Source organism: Lipotes vexillifer, unplaced genomic scaffold (assembly GCF_000442215.2).
Source record: "Lipotes vexillifer unplaced genomic scaffold, Lipotes_vexillifer_v1.1 scaffold1006, whole genome shotgun sequence".
Lineage (NCBI taxonomy): Eukaryota > Metazoa > Chordata > Mammalia > Artiodactyla > Lipotidae > Lipotes > Lipotes vexillifer.
In genome coordinates this window covers 37,611-59,133 of record NW_006789838.1, presented here as the reverse complement: position 1 = coordinate 59,133, position 21,523 = coordinate 37,611, and the positions used below count along the sequence as shown (strand labels likewise).

Here is a 21,523-nt window from a genome sequence, read left to right as displayed (position 1 = left end):
ATCTCCCTGTGCTATGCGGCTGCTTCCCACTAGCTATCTGTTTTACGTTTGGTAGTGTATGTATGTCCATGCCACTCTCTCACTTTGTCACAGCTTACCCTTCCCCCTCCCCATATCCTCAAGTCCATTCTCCAGTAGGTCTGTGTCTTTATTCCTGTATTACCCCTAAGTTCTTCACGACATTTTTTTTTCTTAAATTCCATATATATGTGTTAGCATACGGTATTTGTTTTTCTCCTTCTGACTTACTTCACTCTGTATGACAGACTCTAGGTCCATCCACCTCATTACAAACAGGTAAATTTCATTTCTTTTTATGGCTGAGTAATATTCCATTGTATATATGTGCCATATCTTCTTTATCCATTCATCTGTTGATGGACACTTAGGTTGCTTCCAAGTCCTGGCTATTGTAAATAGAGCTGCAATGAACATTTTGGTACATGAATCTTTTTGAATTATGGTTTTCTCAGGGTATACGCCCAGTAGTGGGATTGCTGGGTCATATGGTAGTTCTATTTGTAGTTTTTAAGGAACCGCCATACTGTTGTCCATAGTGGCTGTAACAATTCACATTCCCACCAGCAGTGCAAGAATATTCCCTTTTCTCCACACCCTCTCCAGCATTGATTGATGGTAGATTTTTTGATGATGGCCATTCTGAGTGGTGTGAGATGATATCTCATTGTAGTTTTGATTTGCATTTCTCTAATGATTAATGATGTTGAGCATTCTTTCATGTGTTTGGTGGCACTCTGTATATCTTCTTTGTAGAAATGTTTATTTAGGCCTTCTGCCCATTGTTGGATTGAGTTGTTTTGTTTTTTTTTGTTATTGAGCTGCATGAGCTGCTTGTAAATTTTGGAGATTAATCCTTAGTCAGTTGCTTCATTAGCAAATATTTTCTCCAGTTCTGAGGGTTGTCTTTTGGTCATGTTTATGGTTTCCTTTGCTGTGCAAAAGCTTTGAAGTTTCATTAGGTCCCATTTGTTTATTTTTGTTTTTATTTCCATTTCTCTACAAGGTGGGTCAAAAAGGATCTTGCTGTGATTTATGTCATAGAGTGTTCTGCCTATGTTCTCCTCTAAGAGTTTTAGAGTATCTGGCCTTACATTTAGGTCTTTAATCCATTTTGAGTTTATTTTGGTGTTTGGTGTGTGGGAGTGCTCTAATTTCATTCTTTTACATGTAGCTCTCCAGTTTTCCCAGCTAGACTTATTGAAGAGGCTGTCCTTTCTCCACTGTACATTCCTGCCTAATTTATCAAAGATAAGGTGACCATATGTGCGTGGGTTTATCTCTGGGCTTTCTGTCCTGTTCCATTGATCTATATTTCTGCTTTTGTCCCAGTACCATACGGCCCTGATTACTGTAGCTTTGTAGTATAGTCTGAAGTCAGGCAGCCTGATTCCTCCAGCTCCATTTTTCGTTCTCAAGATTGCTTTGGCTATGCGGGGTCTTTTGTGTTTCCATACAAACTGTGAAATTTTTTGTTCTAGTTCTGTGAAAAATGCAAGTGGTAGTTTGATAGGGATTGCAGTGAATCTGTAGATTGCTTTGGGTAGTAAAGTCATTTTCACAATGTTGATTCTTCCAATCCAAGAACATGGTATATCTCTCCACCTATTTGTATCATCTTTAATTTCTTTCATCAGTGTCTTATAATTTTCTGCATACACGTCTTTTGTCTCCTTAGCTAGGTTTATTCCTAGATATTTTATTCTTTTTGTTGCAGTGGTAAATGGGAATGTTTTATTGATTTCACTTTCAGATTTTTCATCATTAGTGTATAGGAATGCCAGAGATTTCTGTGCATTAATTTTGTGTCCTGCTACTTTACCAAAGTCATTGATTAGCTCTAGTAGTTTTCTGGTAGCATCTTTAGGATTCTCTGTGTATAGCATCATGTCATCTGCAAACAGTGACAGCTTTACTTCTTCTTTTCCGATTTGGATTCCTTTTATTTCCTTTTCTTCTCTGATTGCTGTGGCTAAAACTTCCAACCCTATGTTGAATAAGAATGGTGAGAGTGGGCAACCTTGTCTTGTTCCTGATCTTAGTGGAAGTGCTTTCAGTTTTTCACCATTGAGGACGATGTTGGCTGTGGGTTTGTCATATATGGCCTTTATTATGTTGAGGAAAGTTCCCTCTATGCCTACTTTCTGTAGGGTTTTTATCATAAATGGGTGTTGAATTTTGTCGAAAGCTTTCTCTGCATCTATTGAGATGATCGTGTGGTTTTTCTCCTTCAATTTGTTAATATGGTGTATCACATTGATTGATTTGCATATAGTGAAGAATCCTTGCGTTCCTGGAATGAACCCCACTTGATCATGGTGTATGATCTTTTTAATGTGCTGTTGGATTCTGTTTGTCAGTATTTTGTTGAGGATTTCTACATCTATGTTCATCAGCGATATTGTCCTGTAGTTTTCTTTCTTTGTGACCTCCTTGTCTGCTTTTGGTATCAGGGTGATGGTGGGGTTGTAGAATGAGTTTGGGAGCATTCCTCCCTCTGCTGTATTTTGGAAGAATTTGAGAAGGGTAGGTATTAGGTCTTCTCTAAATGGTTGATAGAATTTGCCTGTGAAGCCATCTGTTCCTGGGCTTTTATTTGTTGGAAGATTTTAAATCACAGTTTCAATCAGTGCTTGTGAGTGGTCTGTTGATATTTTCTATTTCTTCCTGATTCAGTCTTGGCAAGTTGTGCATTTGTAAGAATTTGTCCATTTCTTCCAGGTTGTCCATTTTATTGGCATAGAGTTGCTTGTAGTAATCTCTCATGATCTTTTGTATTTCTGCAGTGTCAGTTGTTACTTCTCCTTTTTCATTTCTAATTCTATTGATTGGAGTCTTCTCACTTTTTTTCTTCATGAGTCTGGCTAATAGGTTATCAATTTTGTTTATCTTCTCAAAGAACCAGCTTTTAGTTTTATTGATCTTTGCTATCGTTTCCTTCATTTCTTATTCATTTATTTCTGATCTGATCTTTATGATTTCTTTCCTTCTGCTAACGTTGTGGTTTTTTTGTTCTTCTTTCTCTAATTGCTTTATGTGCAAGGTTAGGTTGTTTTTTCAAGATGTTTCCTGTTTCTTAAGGTAGGATTGTATTGCTATAAACTTCCCTCTTAGAACCGCTTTTGCTGCATCCCATAGGTTTTGGGTCATCGTGTCTCCATTGTCATTTGTTTCTAGGTATTTTTTGATTTTCTCTTTGATGTCTTCAGTGATCTCTTCGTTATTAAGTAGTGTATTGTTTAGCCTCCATGTGTTTGTATTTTTTACAGGTCTTTTCCTGTAACTGATATCTAGTCTCATAGTTTTGTGGTCGGAAAAGATACTTGGTACAATTTCAATTTTCTTAAATTTACCAAGGCTTGATTTGTCACCCAAGATATGATCTATCCTGGAGAATGTTCCATGAGCACTTGAGAAAAATGTGTATTCTGTTGTTTTTGGATGGAATGTCCTATAAATATCAATTAAGTCCATCTTGTTTAACGTATCATTTAAAGCTTGTGTTTCCTTATTTATTTTCATTTTGGATGATCTGTCCATTGGTGAAAGTGGGGTGTTAAAGTCCCCTACTGTGAATGTGTTACTGTCGATTTCCTGTTTTATGGCTGTTAGTATACACCTTATTTATCGAGGTGCTCCTATGTTGAGTGCATAAATACTTACAGCTGTTATATCTTCTTCTTGGATCCATCCCTTGGTTATTATGTAGTGTCCTTCTTTTTCTCTTGTAATAGTCTTTATTTTCAATATATTTTGTCTGATATGAGAATTGCTACTCCAGCTTTCTTTTGGTTTCCATTTGCATGGAATATTTTTTCCCTCCCCTTACTTTCCATCTGTGTGTGTATCTAGGTCTGAAGTGGGTCTCTTGTAGACAGCATATGTATGGGTCTTGTTTTTGTATCCATTCAGCCAGTCTGTGTCTTTTGGTGGGAGCATTTAATCCATTTACCTTTAAGGTAATTATCGATATGTATGTTCCTATTCCCATTTTCTTAATTGTTTTGGGTTTGTTATTATAGGTCTTTTCCTTCTCTTTGTTTCTTGACTAGAGAAGATCCTTTAGCATTTGTTGTAAAGCTGGTTTGGTAGTGCTGAACTCTCAGCTTTTGCTTGTCTCTGAAGGTTTTAATTTTTCTGTCAAATCTGAATGAGATCCTTGCTGGGTAGAGTAATCTTGGTTGTAGGTTTTTCTCCTTCATCACGTTAAATATGTTCTGCCAGTCCCTTCTGGCTTGCAGAGTTTCTGCTGAAAAATCAGCTGTTAACCTTATGGGGATTCCCTTGTGTGTAATTTGTTGTTTTTTCCCTTGCTGATTTTAATATGTTTTCTTTGTATTTAATATTTGACAGTTTGATTAATATGTGTCTTGGTGTGTTTCTCCTTGGATTTTCCTGTATGGGACTCTCTGTGCTTCTTGGACTTGATTAACTATTTCCTTTCCCATATTAGGGAAGTTGCAACTATAATCTCTTCAAATATTTTCTCAGTCCCTTTCTTTTTCTCTTCTTCTGGGACCCCTATAATTCGCATGTTGGTGCGTTTAATGTTGTCCCAGAAGTCTCTGAGACTTTCCTCAGTTCTTTTCATTCTTTTTTCTTTATTCTGCTCTGAAGTAGTTATTTCCACTATTACATCTTCCAGGTCACTTATCCGTTCTTCTCCCTCAGTTATTCTGTTATTGATCCCTTCTAGAGTATTTTAAATTTCATTTATTGTGATGTTCATCATTGTTTGTTTCATCTTTAGTTCTTCTAGGTCCTTGTTAAATGTTTCTTGCATGTTCTGTATTCTATTTCCAAGATTTTGGATCATCTTTACTATCATTATTCTGAATTCTTTTTCAGGGAAACTGCCTATTTCCTCTTCATTTGTTAGGTCTGGTGGGTTTTTATCTTGCTCCTTCATCTGCTGTGTGTTTTTCTGTCTTCTCTTTTTGCTTATCTTACTGTGTTTGGGGTCTCCTTTTTGCAGGCTGCAGTTTCGTAGATCCCGTTGTTTTTGGTGTCTGTCCCCAGTGGCTAAAGCTGTTTTAGTGGGTTGTGTAGGCTTCCTGGTGGAGGGGACTAGTGCCTGTGTTCTGGTGGATGAGCCTGGGTCTTGTCTTTCTGGTGGGCAGGCCTACGTCTGGTGGTGTGTTTTGGGGTGTCTGTGGACTTATTATGATTTTAGGCAGCCACTCTGCTAATGGGTGGGGTTGTGTGCCTGTGTTGCTAGTTGTTTGGCATAGGGTGTCCAGCACTGTAGCTTGCTGGTCGTTGAGTGAATCTGGGTGTTGGTGTTGAGATGGAGACCTCTGGGAGATTATTGCCGTTTGATATTATGTGGAGCTGGGAGGTCTCTTGTGGACCAGTGTCCTGAAGTTCGCTCTCCCACCTCAGAGGTACAGCACTGAGTGCTGGCTGCAGCACCAAGAGCCTTTCATCCACACGGCTCAGAATGAAAGGAAGAAAAATAGAAAGAACGAAAGAAAGAGGATAAAAGAAAAGAAAGTAAAGTAAGGTAAAATAAAATAAAGTTGTTAAAAAAGTATTATAAAGAAAAACATTTTTTAAAAGAGTATAAAAAAACAAAAATGAAAACAAAAAAAAATGGACAGATAGAACCCTATGACAAATGGTGAAAGCAAAGGTATACAGAGAAAATCTCACACAGAAGCATACACATACACACTCAGAAAAAGAGGAACAGGGAAAAATAATAATAAATCTTGCTGTCAAAGTCCACCTCCTCAATTTGGGATGATTCGTTGTCTCTTCAGGTATTCTACAGATGCAGGGTACATCAAGTTGATTGTGGAGATTTAATCCACTGCTCCTGACACTGCAGAGAGAGATTTCCCTTTTGCTTCTTTGTTCGCACAGCTCCTGGGGCTCAGCTTTGGATTTGGCCCCGCCTCTGCATGTAGGTTGCCGGAGGGCGTCTGTTCTTCGCTCAGACAGAATGGGGTTAAAGGAGCCACTGATTCGGGGGCTCTGCCTCACTGAGGCTGGGGGGATCGAGGGGGACGGAGTGCAGGGCCAGCCTGCAGCGGCAGAGGCCGGCGTGACGTTGCAGCAGCCTGAGGTGCGCCGTGTGGTCTTCTGGGGAAATTGTCCCTGGATCCCGGGACCCTGGCAGTGGTGGGCTGCCCAGGCTCCCCGGAAGTGGGGTGTGGATAGTGACCCGTGCCCGCACACAGGCTTCTTGGTGGCGGCAGCAGCAGCCTTAGCGTCTCATGCCCGTCTCTGGGGTCCGCGCTTTTAGCCGCGGCTCGCGCCCGTCTCTGGAGCTCCTTTAGGCAGCGCTCTTAATCCCCTCTCCTCGCGCACCAGGAAACAAAGAGGCAAGAAAAAGTCTCTTGCCTCTTACGCAGGTCCAGACTTTTTCCCGGCCCCCCTCCCGGCTAGCCGTCGTTCACTAACCTCTTCAGGCAGTGCTTACGCCGCCAGCCCCAGTCCTCTCCCTGCGCTCCGACCGAAGCCCGAGCCTCAGCTCCCAGCCCCGCTCTCCCCGTTGGGTGAGCAGACAAGCCTATCGGGCTGGTTAGTGCTGGTCGGCACTGAACCTCTGTGCTGGAGTCTCTCCGCTTTGCCGTCCCTGTGGCTGCGCTCTCCTCCACAGCCCCGAAGCTCCCAACCTCCGCCTCCCGCAGTCTGTGCCCGTGAGGGGGCTCCTAGTGTGCGGAAACCTTTGCTCCTTCACAGCTCCCTCTCACTGGTGCAGGTCCCGTCCTTATCCCGTTGTCTCTGTTTATTCTTTTCTCTTTTGCCCTACCCAGGTACATGTGGAGTTTCTTGCCTTTTAGGAGGTCTGAGGTCTTCTGCTAGCGTTCAATGGGTGTTCTGTAGGAGCAGTTCCACGTGTAGATGTATTTCTGATGTGTCTGTGGGGAGGAAGGTGACCTCCACGTCTTACTCTTCCGCCATCTTCCTGGAAGGCTTCTACAGCAACTCTTGATGAGAATGACCTTAAGACTAGCAGAATGGCTTCTCCTTGCACATTTTGTTTCCTTCTCAGGTCATGGGCAATGTTTCTTTGAAGGCCTCTTACTCTCTTCTCCCTGCTAGTGTTGGAGGGTCTCCTGCAGAGGCAGGGTGTGGCTGTGGTCACCGTGAGTAAAAGGACGCTGGCAGCAGAAGTTCTGGGAACTACTCCTTGGTGTGAGCCCTCCCAGAGTCCACCATTAGCCCCACCAAAAAACAAAATAAAACAAAAAAACTGTAGTCTTGATTTGCATTTCTCTAATGATTAGTGATGTTGAGCATCCTTTCATGTGTTTGTTGGCAGTCTGTATATCTTCTTTGGAGAAATGTCTATTTAGGTCTTCTGCCCAGTTTTGGGTTGGATTGTTTGTTTTTTTTTGATATTGAGCTGCATGAGCTGATTATAAATTTTGGAGATCAATCCTTTGTCAGTTGCTTCGTTTCCAATTGTTTTCTCCCATCGTGAGTGTTGTCTTTTTGTTTTGTTTATGGTTTCCTTTGCTGTGCAAAAGCTCTTAAGTTTCATTAGGTCCCATTTATTTATGTTTGTTTTTATATCCACTTCTCTAGGAGGTTGATCAAAAATGATCTTGCTGTGATTCATATCATAGTGTGTTCTGCCTATGTTTTCCTCTAAGAGTTTTATAGTGTCTAGCCTTACGTTTAGGTCTTTAATCCATTTTGAGTTTATTTTTGTGTATGGTGTTAAGGAGTGTTCTAATTTCAATCTTTTACATGTTGCTGTCTAGTTTTACCAGCAGCACTTATTGAAGAGGGTGTCTTTTCTCCATTGTATATTCTTGCCTCCTTTTTCAGAAATAAGGTGACCATATGTGCACACGTTTATCTCTGGGCTTTCTATCCTATTGATCTCTATTTCTGCTTTTGTGCCAGTACCATACTGCCTTGATTTTTATAGCTCCGTAGTATAGTCTGAAGTCCAGGAGCCTGATTCCTCCAGCTCCATTTTTCTTTCTCAAGATTGTTTTGGCTATTCAGGGTCTTCTGTGTTTCCATATGAATTGTAAAATTTTTTATTCTAATTCTGTGAAGAATGCCATTGGTAGTTTGATAGGGATTGTACTGAATCTGTAGATTGCTTTGGATAGTATACTCATTTTCACTATGTTGATTCTTCCAATCCAAGAACATTCCATCTTCCATCTTCCATCTGTTTGTATCATCTTTAATTTCTTTCATTTGTTTCTTTTAGTTTTCTGCATACAGGTCTTATGTCTTCTTAGGTAGGTTTATTCGTAGGTATTTTATTCTTTTATTTACAGTGGTAAATGGGAGTGTTTCCTTAATTTCTCTTTCAGATTTTTCATCATTAGTGATTTAGTGTAAAATTAGTGCAAAATTAATGCACAAAAATCATTAGAGATTTTTGCACATTAATTTTGTATCCTGCTACTTTACCAAATTCATTGATTAGCTCTAGTAGGTTTATGGTAGCATCTTTAGGATTTTCTATGTATAGTATCATGTCATCTGCAGAAAGTGACAGTTTTACTTCTTTTCCAATTTGGATTCCTTTTATTTCTTTTTCTTCTCTGATTGCCATGGCAAGGACTTCCAAAACTATGTTGAATAAAAGTGGTGAGAATGGACATCCTTGTCTTGTTCCTGATCTTAGAGGAAATGCTTTCAGTTTTTCACCATTGAGGATGATGTTTGCTGTAGGTTTGTCATATATGGCTTTTATTGTCTTGAGATAGGTTCCCTCTGTGCCCACTTTCTGGAGAATTTTTATCGTAAATCAGTGTTGAATTTTGTCAAAAGGTTTTCCTGCATCTATTGAGATGATCATGCTCTTTTATTCTTGCATTTGTCAATATGGTGTATCACATTGATTTGAGTATATTGAAGAATCCTTGCATCCCTGGGATAAATCCCACTTGATCATGATGTATGTTCCTTTTGACGTGTTGTTTGATTTTGTTTGCTAGTATTTTGTTGGCGATTTTTGCATCTATGTTCATGTGATATTGGCCTGTAATTTTCTTTTCTTTTCTTTTTTTTTTTTTTGCAGTACCTGGGCCTCTCACTGTTGTGGCCTCTCTTGTTGTGGAGCACAGGCTCCGGACTCACAGGCTCAGCGTCCATGGCTCACGGGCCCAGCCGCTCCATGGCATGTGTGATTTTTCCGGACCAGGGCACGAGCCTGTGTCCCCTGCATCAGCAGGCAGACTGTCAACCACTTCGCCACCAGGGAAGCCCTGTAATTTTCTTTTTTTGTGATTTTTTTTTTTCTGGTTTTGGTATCAGGGTGATGGTGGCCTTATGGAATGAGTTTGGGAGTGCTCCACCCTCTGCAATTTTTTCAAGAGTTTGAGAAGGATGGGTGTTAGCTCTTCTCTAAATATTTGATAGAAATAGCCTGTGAAGCCATCTGGTCCTGGACTTTTGTTTGTTGGAAGAGTTGTAATCACGGTTTCAATTTCATTACTTGTGATTTGTCTGTTCATATTTTCTGTTTCTTCCTTGTTCAGTGTTGGAAAGTTTAGGTTTCTAAGAATTTGTCCATTTAGTCTAGGTTGTCCATTTTATTGGCATATAATTGCTTGTAGTATTCTCCTCTGATCCTTTATATTTCTCTGGTGTCTGTTGTAACTTCTCCTTTTTCATTTCTAATTTTATGGATTTGAGTCTTCTCCCTTTTTTTCTTGATGACTGTGGCTAAAGTGTTATGTATTTTGTTTATCTTCTCAAAGAACAAGCTTTCAGTTTCATTGATCTTTGCTATTGTTTTCTTTGTTTCTATTTCTGATTTGATTTTTATGATTTCTTTCCTTCTACTAACTTTGGATTTTGTTTGTCCTTCTTCCTCTAGTTGCTTTAGGTGCAGGTTTAGGTAGTTTGAGATTTTTCTTGTTTCATGATGTAAGATTGTATTGCTCTGAACTTTCCTCTTAGAACTTCTTTTGCTTTGTCCCATGGGTTTTGTATCTTCATGGTTTTGTTGTCATTTGTTTCTAGGTATTTTTTGATTTCCGCTTTGATTTCTTCAGTGATCCATTGGTTAGTTAGTAACATATTGTTTAGCCTCCGTGTGTTTGTGTTTTTTTAGGTTTTTTTTCCCCTGTATTTGATTTCTAATCTCATAGTGTTGTGGTCGGAAAAGATGGTTGATATGATTTCAGTTTTCTTAAATTTTCCAAGGCTTGATTTGTGACTCAAGATGTGATGTGATCTATCCTGGAGAATGTTCCATGTTCACTTGAGAAGAAAGTGTATTCTTCTGCTTATGGATGGAATATCCCATAAATATCAATTAAGTCTATCTGGCTAACTTATTACAGTAAAATATAGATAATTGATTTTATATCTTTCTTCTTTATAATATAAACATTTGAAGTTATAAATGTCCCCCGAAGCACTACTTTTGCTCCATCTCATGAATTTTTATGTTCTGTCTTCATGTTCACTTAGGTTTGAAGTATTCTATAATTTTTCTGTGATTTTCCCCTTAATCCATGGGTTACTCAGTCATGTGCTGTTTAAATTCCAAAAATGTGGGAGTTTCTCAGATATTCTATTATTGTTGATTTCTAACTAATTTTCATTATGGCCAGAAAAGAAATCCTGTTAGATTTAAATATGTGAAATTTATTAAGACATTTTATGGTCCAGCACTGATCTATCTTAAAATTCTGTGTATACCTCAAAGTATGTTTTTTTCTGAAATTATTGCATGCAGTGTTTTATAAATGTGTTCAGTCAACATGGTTGATAATGTTCTAAAAATTTTCTTTATCTTTACTTTTTTCCCAGATGGGATAATTTGTATCACTCTGTCTCCAACTTTGTTAACCATTTTTTTAACCATCTCCAAGCCATTGATTTTTCATTTCAAAGAGTATACTTTTCAGTCCTAGAATTTCCATTTGATTCTTTTTCATCATTTTAGTTTTTGTCTTGGGATGCCAATTTGCCCACTTATCTTGACCACCTTTTCTTTTAAGTCTTTGAACAAATTTTGACTGCTTTTAATAATCCTTCTTTGCTTATTCAACATCTGAGTCATTATGGTATCTATTCCTATTTACTTATGTCTTACAACTTTGTGTTACATTTTTCTCTTTATTCACACTTTTAGTAATATTTGATTGTATAATGGATAACACTGATGATATTTTAAGAGATTTTTGATTCTCTTATCTTCTTCCTAAAGATATTTTGATTTATTTTCTAGCTGACAGTTAAATTATAGCCAGATCATCTTGAACTTTTAGAGCCTTCACTTAATACTTTGTTAGTGAGTCTGATTCAGTTTTACCCTTAGTCTTAGGGTAAATCCTTGGACATAGTCTTTATTCCTGAGGCATACTCCTTTGGAAGTTTCTATAGAAAGCCTAAGATATTTATGAAGATCCTGTAACTTTATTGAATTCAGCCTCCAAACTCTGTTGCCCTTATGGTGAGCAATGGCTAAAATCTCTGTTCCAATTTTCTGCTGTATTTCTGTTGCTTTTTGTTTTCTTATTGTTTTTTTCTGTACATGTGTAATTCAAAGGTCATCTATGTATTTAATTGGAGTTTGTACCTAAAAATTGGGGCTCACCTTTGTGTGATGCTCCTCTTTTTGGGACTTCTTCATTCAAATTTTAGCTGCTCTGGAAAGCCCCAAATCCATTCTCTGGTACCCCAAGCCAATATGATTTGAGATTTCTGCTTGTGCTTTAGCTACCTCACATTAAATTTCCTGGGTAATGTCTTCAGAGGAAAAGCCATATAAATATGGATTGCACCTAGTGTGATTGTGTTCTTTTGACAGTTTGAATACTCTGCAGATTTTGCTTCCAAATAGTTCATGTCTAATATTCTCTCCAGATTTTTTTTTTTAATCTGTGAGACAGTTGGTCCAAAACAAGCCACTCTGTCATTACCAGATTCCAAATTTGTTCTCTTTTAAAAAATGTTCAAAAGAGAAAAAAAAATTTGCATGACATATCACAGGCTGAATTGTGCTGATACATTTACAATTGAAACTGAATATGTCATACAGTTATCTGTTGTTCTTTCTATAATATATATCAATTTCTGGGGAGGGGTTTGCGTAACCATGGGAACAATCACTTCTTCTCTCAGTAACCAATTTATTAAATGGAAAGTGATATCTATCTTGATTTCACTTCATAGAAAATGCCAGTTTTCTGGTCCATTATCTGTTCTTATCTTGGTCTATCTGCAGCATTTGAAAGAGTTGGTCATTCTCTCCCTCTTGAGAACCTTTGTTTTTTTGTTTTCTGGGACAATACACCCCTGTAATTTGCTTTACAACTCACTGGCCTCTCTATGTCTATATCTTTTGCAGGTTCTTTTTCTCCATGACCTCTGAATGTTGGAGTTCCTCAGGTCAGAGTTCTTGGATTTTTGTCTTCTCCTGCTACTTTCTCTTGGCAATCTCTTTCATACCATGGCTCTAAATATACGCTGTATTTTGAAAATTTCCATATTTATATTTCTAGTTTACCTCTCTCCTCTGAACTCCAGATTCATATGTTTAACTGTTTAGTGATATTGTCTCTTTTTTGCTTAATACACGTCTCAAAATTAACATGTGTAAAACTGAAATCTTGCTCTCTCCTTGCACTTTCCATCTCCAAAATATTTCCTGATAACCTCCATCTCTATTATCCCCCATATCTAGTTGTTTAGAACATAATCATTTGAGTCATCCTTAACTCTTTGCTTCACACCCCAATCCACCATCTCTGAATTCTGATGACCCTTCCTTCAAATATTTCCAAAATCCTATCACTTCTCACTACTTTGATTGCCACCTTGTTCTGAGCCAACATCATCTTTTACCTGGGTTATTGCAGTATCCTTCTACATAGTCTCAAAGCTTCTGTCCTTGCCCCCATTAAAGTCATTTTTTTCATTTAACAGTCAGAGTTACTCTTTAAAAATGTAAGTCAGATCAGGACTCTCTACTACCCAAACTCTTTCAAAGATTTATGAATAATTATAAAAGTATGTTTATTGGCTTCTAAGGTATAAAGATATAATTTGTATGACAATATTACAAATAAGGGGGGAAGGAACTGAGTTATATAAGAACAAAGTTTATGTATACTGTTGAAATTCAAGTGTTATTTATCCAAACTAGATTGCTATATATTAAGATGTTAATCATAATTCCAAAAGCAACCATTAAGTACATAACTAAAAATATGTATTAAAAGAAACAATTGAATTAAAATGAAATACTAGAAAATGTATATTAACACAAAAGAAAATAATAATGGAGGAATAGATTAACAAATGAGATATAAGACATACGGAAAAGTAAAAGCAAAATGGCAGGTCTAAATCCTACCATATCAATAATTACATTAAATGTAAATGGACTAAACTCTCCAACCAAAAGATAGAAACTGGCCAATGGGATTTAGAAAATATCAAAACATAATCCAACTCTATACTATCTACAAGAAACTCACTTTAGATTCAAAGACACAAATGTATTGAAAATAAAAATTTAGAAAACATGCAAGCAGCACCAAAAATAGAGCTGGTGGAGCTAAACTAATATTAGACATAATAGACCTTAAGACAAACATTGTTACTACAGACAAAGGAGAACATTTTGTAATGATTAAACTGTCAATCCACCGAGGAGATACAATAGTTATATGCTATATGCATCTAACAACATATGCATCTAACAACTGAGTCACAATATACATAAAGTAAAATCTGACAGAATTTAAGTGAGAAATAGACAATTCAACAATAATAGTTAGAGACTTCCATACCCCATTTTCAATCATTGATAGAATAACTAAACAGAAGACAAGAAAATAAAAGGCTTTAACAACACTGTAAACCAACTGGATCTATCCAGTTCTGTTGATGTTGACTCCACTCAACATCAACAGAATTAACATTCCTCTCAAATGCACATAAAACATTTCCAGGATAGGTCAAAAACTAAGAAATGCAATAATTCTCAATAAATGGAAAACGATTTAAACCATACAAGTATGTTTATGACCACAATGGAATAAAATTAGAAATTAAAAACAAAAATTAGAGTAATTCCCCAATATATGAAAATTAAACAAATACTCTAAGTAATCAATAGGTCATAAAAGAAATGAAAAGGTAAGTTAGGAAGTTCTTTGAAATGAGTGAAAACACATAAAATACTGAAATTCATGAGGTACAGTTAAATCAGTGCTTAGAAAATTTTAGCTATAAACGTCTATAGTAAAACAAGAAATATTTCAAAAACCTAAGCTTTTATGTAAAGAAACTAGAAAGTGAAGATAAAACTAAACTCAAAACAAGCATTGAGAAACAAATAATAAAGATTAGAATGGAAATAAATGAAATAGAGAAGAGAAAAATCATATAGAAATGCATCAAAACTGAACATTTATTCTTTGGAAAGATTAAAAAAATGATAAACTTTTAGCTTGATTGACCAAGAAAAAGAGAAAGAAAACTCAAATTTATAAAATCAGAAATGAAATTTGGGACATCACTACCAAACTTAGAGACATGAGAGTAATTATAAGGGAATACTGTTAATCATTGTATGCCAATAAATTTGATAAACCAAATTCAATGAACAAATTCCAAAAAATACAAAATGCCTCAAGAAGGAATAGACAATCTGAATAGGCCTATTATAAGTAAAGTGATTGAATTAATAATCAAACATCTTTCTGCAAAGAAAAGTTCTAACCAATATAGGTTCACTGGAGAATTCTTCCAAACATTTGAAGAATAATTGACACCAGTCCTTCACAAACTCTTCCAAAAATAGAAGAGGAGGGAAAACTTCCCAAGTTATTCAATAGGGCTAATGTTATCCTTATACCAAAACCAGACACACATCACAAGAAAACTACAAACTAGTATCCCTTTTGAATATAGATCCCAAATCCTTAACTAAATACTAGCAAAGCAAATCCAGCATCATATAAAAAGAATCATTTGCCATAACTAAGTGATATTTATCCCAGAAATGCAAGGTTGACTTAACATATCAATGTAATACACTATATTAATTCATTAAAGGACAAGAGCCACATCATCATCTAAACAGATACAGTTAAATAATTTTACAAAATCTAATACCTTTTCATAATAAAAAAGCATTGAGGGGACTTCCCTGGTGGCGCAATGGTTGGGAATCTGCCTGCCAATGCAGGTGACACAGGTTCGTGCCCTGGCCCAGGAAGATCCCATATGCCGCAGAGCAACTAAGCCTGTGTGTCACAACTACTGAGCCTGCGCTCTAGAGCCCACAGGTCACAACTACTGAAGCCCACGAGCCTAGAGCCCATGCTCCACAACAAGAGAAGCCACCACAATGAGAACCCCGTGCACCATAAAGAAGAGTAGCCCCCGCTCGTTGCAACTAGAGAAAGCAAGCGTGGAGCAATGAAGGCCCAACTCAGCCAAAAAAATAAAAATTAACTTAAGAGCATTGGGCAACTAGGAACAGAAGGAATGTTACTCAAACTGATAAAGGCCATAGATGAAAACCGCACAACTGACATTGTAATTAATGGTGAAAGACTGCAAGCTTTCCCCCTAAGATCGTGGAAGAAGACCAGGATTTCTACTTTTGCCACTTCTATTCCACATTGTTCTGCATTTTTTGCCAGGGCAATTAGGCAAAAATAAATAAATTAAAAAAAATAAAAATAAAAAATCATCCATATTGGAAAAGAAGTACTGTTAGCTCTATTCACAAATGTCATTATCTTGTATATAAGAAATCCTAAGGAACCCACAGAAAAAATTATTAGAACTAATAAGCTCTTTCAACAAAAATATACTGAATCAATGGTATTTCTATAAACTAGCAATGAATGATCAAAAATGAAATTAAGAAAGTAATTACAATTACCATAACATACAAAAGGATAAAATACTTAGGAATAAATTTAACAAAAGAAGTGCAAGACTTGTCCAATGAAAACGACAAAAAACTGTTGAAAGAAAGCAAAGAAAACCTAACTAAATGGGAAAATTTCCTATTTTCATGACTAGGAAGACTTAATATTGGAAAATAGGAAGAGGGCAATACTCCCCCAATTGATCTATAGGTTCAACCCAATCTCTATCTAAATCTCAGCTGGAATTTTGTAGAAATTGGCCCATCAACCCTAAAATTCATATGGAAATGCAAGGGGCCCACAGTAGCGAAATCAATTTTGAAAACTAACAAAGTTGGAAGATTCACAAAACAAGCACATGAAAAGATGCACATCATTAGTTATTAAGAAAATGCAAATAAAAATCACAATGAGATACTAGTTTTAGCCCACTAAGATGGCTATAAAAATCTAATTGTACACTAACAAGACTTAGCTAGCATGTGGAGAAATTGGAAACTATATATTGCTATGGTGTGGATTCCCCTATTTCTCTAGTTTTGCAGACACATGTATTCACATCCTGAAGATTATTATTTCTGAAAACATAGGGACAAGCACCTGACAAATAGATAAACAAAATGTGATATATCCAATACAATGGAATATCATTCAGCCATAAAACATTACTCAACATAGATGAACCTTGAAAACATTATGCTAAAAAGGTACATATTGTATGCTTTCCTTTATATCATATTATATTATTTACATCATATTCAACAAAACTTCATTTATTGCAGGAATAAATGAACAGTTTTCTGTGTGCTCCTTTCCATATGATGAAAATGGTAGACTTCACAGTTCTGCTTTCATGAGTTATAGAAACTCAAGGGTCATTCTGCAGATAATTTTATTTTCTTATTACTTTGTACTGGTGTTTTTGACATACTCAAAAGCCAACGATATATTCTTAGCCTTCTTCAAATTTTAAATTCTTTCTTTTAAACACTTACAGGAAAAGTTGTTATTATGGCTCTCAAGTGCATTTTCTTCACTTTGCTGCTGCCAGTACACAGCACGAAGCTCTCTTCTCAGTGGTGTTGATTTTTAAGGGGTCAGTTCAACCTTTTAAGATTGTGATTTTGTGATTTGTGCCTTGTGATTTTGGCACACCTTATTGAGGAGATGGTGTGCAGGGAGGCAGAGTTGCCCATTATCAGCTGCAAGCCAAAAGTGCTGTTTGGCAGAGATAAGAAATTTAAACTAGTTTCCCAAGGCATAGGTAGTTCCAAAGTATTGCCTGTTTATTATAATTCTAACCTGTTTACTTAGTAATACAAGGAGGGTTTTAAGAAAACAGCTCTCACAATAAACGTTTAACATAAAGGCACCTTACACACATATCTCTAACTGATTAATTGTTCTTATAATCTCTTACACTTTGTATTCATCCAGAGTCTTGACTTCATGTCAGAAGTCTTCCTGCAGCTTGTTCTCCACTTCTAGATGTAACATATATTCTCTCTTTAGAGAGAACCCTGTCTAACTTCTTCCTGAGGTAATCAAAAGGGAAGACATTAGTTTACCTGTCTAATTTTCTCTTGTAGCTAAAAAAGTCCCTGCCTCTCCCCAATAAATTTCTTTCTGTCAGCAAAAGGCACATCTCATTGCTTGTTCTATTCTACCTCTTCTTAGTCCCTAATGAAAATGATCAAATTCCAATAAGTATTAGGTTTGCAGTTTTACTCCATTTTTCCTTTCTTTTGAGGAATCACGTTTGTTTCCCCCCTCTAGTGTTTGACTTTATCTGCTTACTGTGTCTTGTTAGTTAGTTATTAGTACCTTCCCTTTAAGTTTTAGGGGTGCTTTAGTTTAAGCGAGAAGTTTTAGAAACACCAGAAATAAAACTTACACAAGAATTTGTTCAAGGTTAAAATAGTAATGTTACAACGAAATTTGCATAACACCATAGATTCTCTTTCTAAAGAGTTCTCTATTGGGATTCACACAGTTTTATTATTTTCATTTTCATTTACAACAGCTTCTGTTCTTGACTGATTAGGCACTAATTGCAGGAGTGCTTACCAGAGTGAAATAAAATGGTTCAAACTGGGGATCTGCCTGTCAGGATGTATCTGAAAACTGATGGAGTCAATCAATGTTGAAACAAATTTTGTGGCTTTTTATTAGTCATATGTTACTGAGTGTAGCATTTTGTTTCCAAAATTGGACTGGTTCATTGCCAGTTTGAACCAACAACAAAGACCCTGACTATTGAAGCACAAATGACCAATGAACATGAGAAACATATTCAATCTCCTTTCTGATAAGATAAATTCAAATTAAGAACACAGTGGGAATGTATTTTTTTAGTCTATCCTATTTGCATGGATTATTTTAAAAATGATATAGTCATTATTTATATAGACATGAGCAAACACACAAAAATGGCTTTGTGTTAGAGAGTTATTGACAGTTTTTTTCTTTTTTGACTGATGTGTATTCTGTGTCCACCATGTGCCAGTCATTGTGGTAGAAGCTAACGTGTATTCTATTTAATTCCCAGAACGAGTTTGTGAGGTAGGCACTCTTATAATCCACATTTTACAGATGAGAAAATTGAAGCTTAAAGATGGAAACTAAGTAACTAAACACCACACAACCGTGAGTACCAGACTTAAATACATGTCTTCCAGATTCTAACACCTACACAAGCCTCATTGAGTGCTGGGATTATAGGTGGTATTTCATTTCTTCTCCCGCAATGTGTTTTTAAAAAAATGAACATTATAATTCTTATAATCAAAAGATACAGTACATGCTTGTTTTTTTTTTAAGGAGTTCCTCCTGAGTTAAATTTGCTCTATGTGAGGTCAACAACTTTGGAAGTGGCATGCAATTATCCAGAAGTAGGGTACATTGGCAGAGAAAATGTGGCCCTATCAACTAATCAAGACATGCAATTGTATGTTCCGTAGAGTCATCAATTCTGGCCCTCAGTATGTACACAGTCTTGAAGGGCTCGTTGCTTCAGCAGAGGACTTTCTATGTGGAAGTCTTATATAGCAGTTGAGTAATTTTTCTCTCTCTACCCACTCACATCTATCATTTCTAAGCCTGGATCATAATATACCTCATACAAAAAGTATTGAGTTAAGAATTGTCCATTTTACAAGTTTGCTCTTTATCATCTATAAAAGAGAATCTAGAATATTGAAATGTTTCTCATTTACTAAAACAAAATCAAGCTACTCAGGATTCAAATGTGCTAATTATTATTTTGTTTTATAAGCTCTCCCACAAGATTGTCCTGTATAATTTATTACCTAAATGGATGACATTGTAAATGTTTAATGTTTTTCTCAGTGAGAGTAAGTTCTTTATCACACACCTGTTGGAAATAGGAAAAAACACATTTGAAAATAATTACGTTACTAAAATATTGTTTAGTATTTGGACCTTGTTATTTTTACAAGTCAGTGTCAAGCTGTTGGTTAGATGAGCCTCTGTGGGCTATTCATGCCCTTTTTAGGACTATTTCTTCTTAATTAGTTTTCTTAGGGCATCTTTCACATCCTTGTTCCTCAAGGTATAAATGAGAGGGTTCAACACAGGGCTTACAACACTGTAAAATGTAGAGGTGACTTTGCCCTGGTCCTGGTACTCCCTTGACTGAGGTTTCAGGTACATGCAGGTGGCTGTTCCATAAAATATGGTGACCACAGTCAGATGGGATCCACAGGTGGAGAAAGTTTTGAGCCTGGCCTCTGCAGAGCGGATCCTCAGCACAACAACCACAACGCGAGTACAGGAGATGAGGATGAAGGTGAAGTGCAGCGGCAGTGTCAATATACCGATGACCAGACCCAGAATAAGTCTGACTAGGGTGTCTGACCAGATGAGCTTCAACAGGGCCTGTGCCTCACAGGTAAAATGGTTGATGATATTGTGTCCACAGAAACTGGCAAGAATTGCAGTGATTGGTATTACTGCTAAAAGGAAGGCACTAGCCCAGGTCACCACAGCCAACTGTATGCAGACCTGGTCATTCATAATGATGGTGTGACACAGGGGATTGGATATTGCAGTAAATCTATCATAAGCCATGACATCAAGGATGAGGCACTCTGTCATCCCCAGAAAAAGAGCAATGGTCATCTGAGCATAGCAGCTAGTATAGGAAATGGTGGGGCAGTCTCTTAAACCATTGAACAATAAAAAAGGCACTGAATTGCTAGAGTAGCAGGTATCAAGGAAGGGCAAGTTGCTTAAGAAAAATTACATAGGGGTGTGAAGCTGCTTATCTCCTCTAACCACAACAATGATGAGACTGTTACCCACCAATGTAATCAGGTAGACTGCTACCCTGGACTTCTGGATGATTGGACAAACCCACCAGGATGAACTCTGTCACTTCGCTGGCATTATCTGTAATCAGAATATCCATTGTGTTCTATCTGCTGAGGAAGAAGAAATTGAAATCATTTTAATTTGGGAAACACTTATTGTTTGCTGTATCCTCAGTAGTATATCAGGTGCTATTAGGAGGGGGTGTCTATGAAACAAGTGATGCTGTTTGTAAGTTTATGTTCTATTTTGGAAGATGAAGCATTCATACACAGCACAAGATTAATTTGCAAAGTAGCACAATCCATTGTGAGTCTTAATCCCTTCATCTATAAAATGAGGGAGGTTGGAGTCCACCTGAAGCGTGCTTTGAACACTCCCCCTAAAAGAAAATGTGCTAATTTACTGCTTAAATGTAATCAGATCCCTGAATCACAGAATTACTAATTGTTCTTTCCTGCTATGGATATTAGCCAGAGGTTTATCTTTAGCTTGTTCATATCCTTGGCATAAAATATGTGCCCAGTTCACTCTCATTTCTTCCTTAACCTGCACATACAGTCAATCACTAAGTACTATTGGCTTGTCCTCCTAAATATATTTCAAATCTACCTACAAATCTCCATATCCACAGCCAACACTTATCTAGTAAGAGCCACCATTGTCTCACATCTGGACTAACACAAGAGCTGCTTAGTAGGTCTCCCTACTTCCATTCTTGCCTCTCTATAGTCTATTCTACACATAGCAGCCTTTTACAAACATTCCCATGCTTAAAACCACTCTAGGGCTTCTAATTACAATTGGAATGCAATCTAACCTGTTTACCATGACCCACAAGAGTCTAAATGACCTGACCCTAACCTTATCTCGCATAGTCTCTTCTCATGCTGACCTTGTTTCAGCAATATTATCTTTATGAAGCACTGTAAGATTGTTCCTACCTCAGGATTTTGCACATTGTGTTCTTGCTGGGGGAAATGTTCTTCCTACCGTTTTTGCTTGGTGAACTCCTAGTCATTCTTAATACCTCAGCCTAAAAGGAACTTCATTACAAAAGCCTTCCCTAACCCCACTAATTTAAATCAGATCTCTTTGTTAAAATTGTTCATATTACTCAGAACTTTTCTTGTATGGCTCTTATCACAGTTTGTATTTATATATTTGTGTGATTATTTAATTTCTGCTCTCTTACTATAGCCCTAGGAGGAACGAGGCCCTGACTGTTCTATGTACTACCTTATTTTCACTACCTCACACAGTACCTGGTGTGAACCCACAAAATATGGGTTCAGTATACGTTTGTTGAATGAATCAAGGCTAGTTATTTGGTTCTTCTCTCTTACCCA

The 21,523-nt window shown here is 37.0% G+C and overlaps 1 pseudogene; it reads right to left on the bottom strand.

Moving 5' to 3' along the window:
• Positions 1–19,361: 19,361 nt before the first annotated feature.
• Positions 19,362–20,274, bottom strand: LOC103078204 (olfactory receptor 13H1-like; annotated as a pseudogene).
• Positions 20,275–21,523: the final 1,249 nt, after the last annotated feature.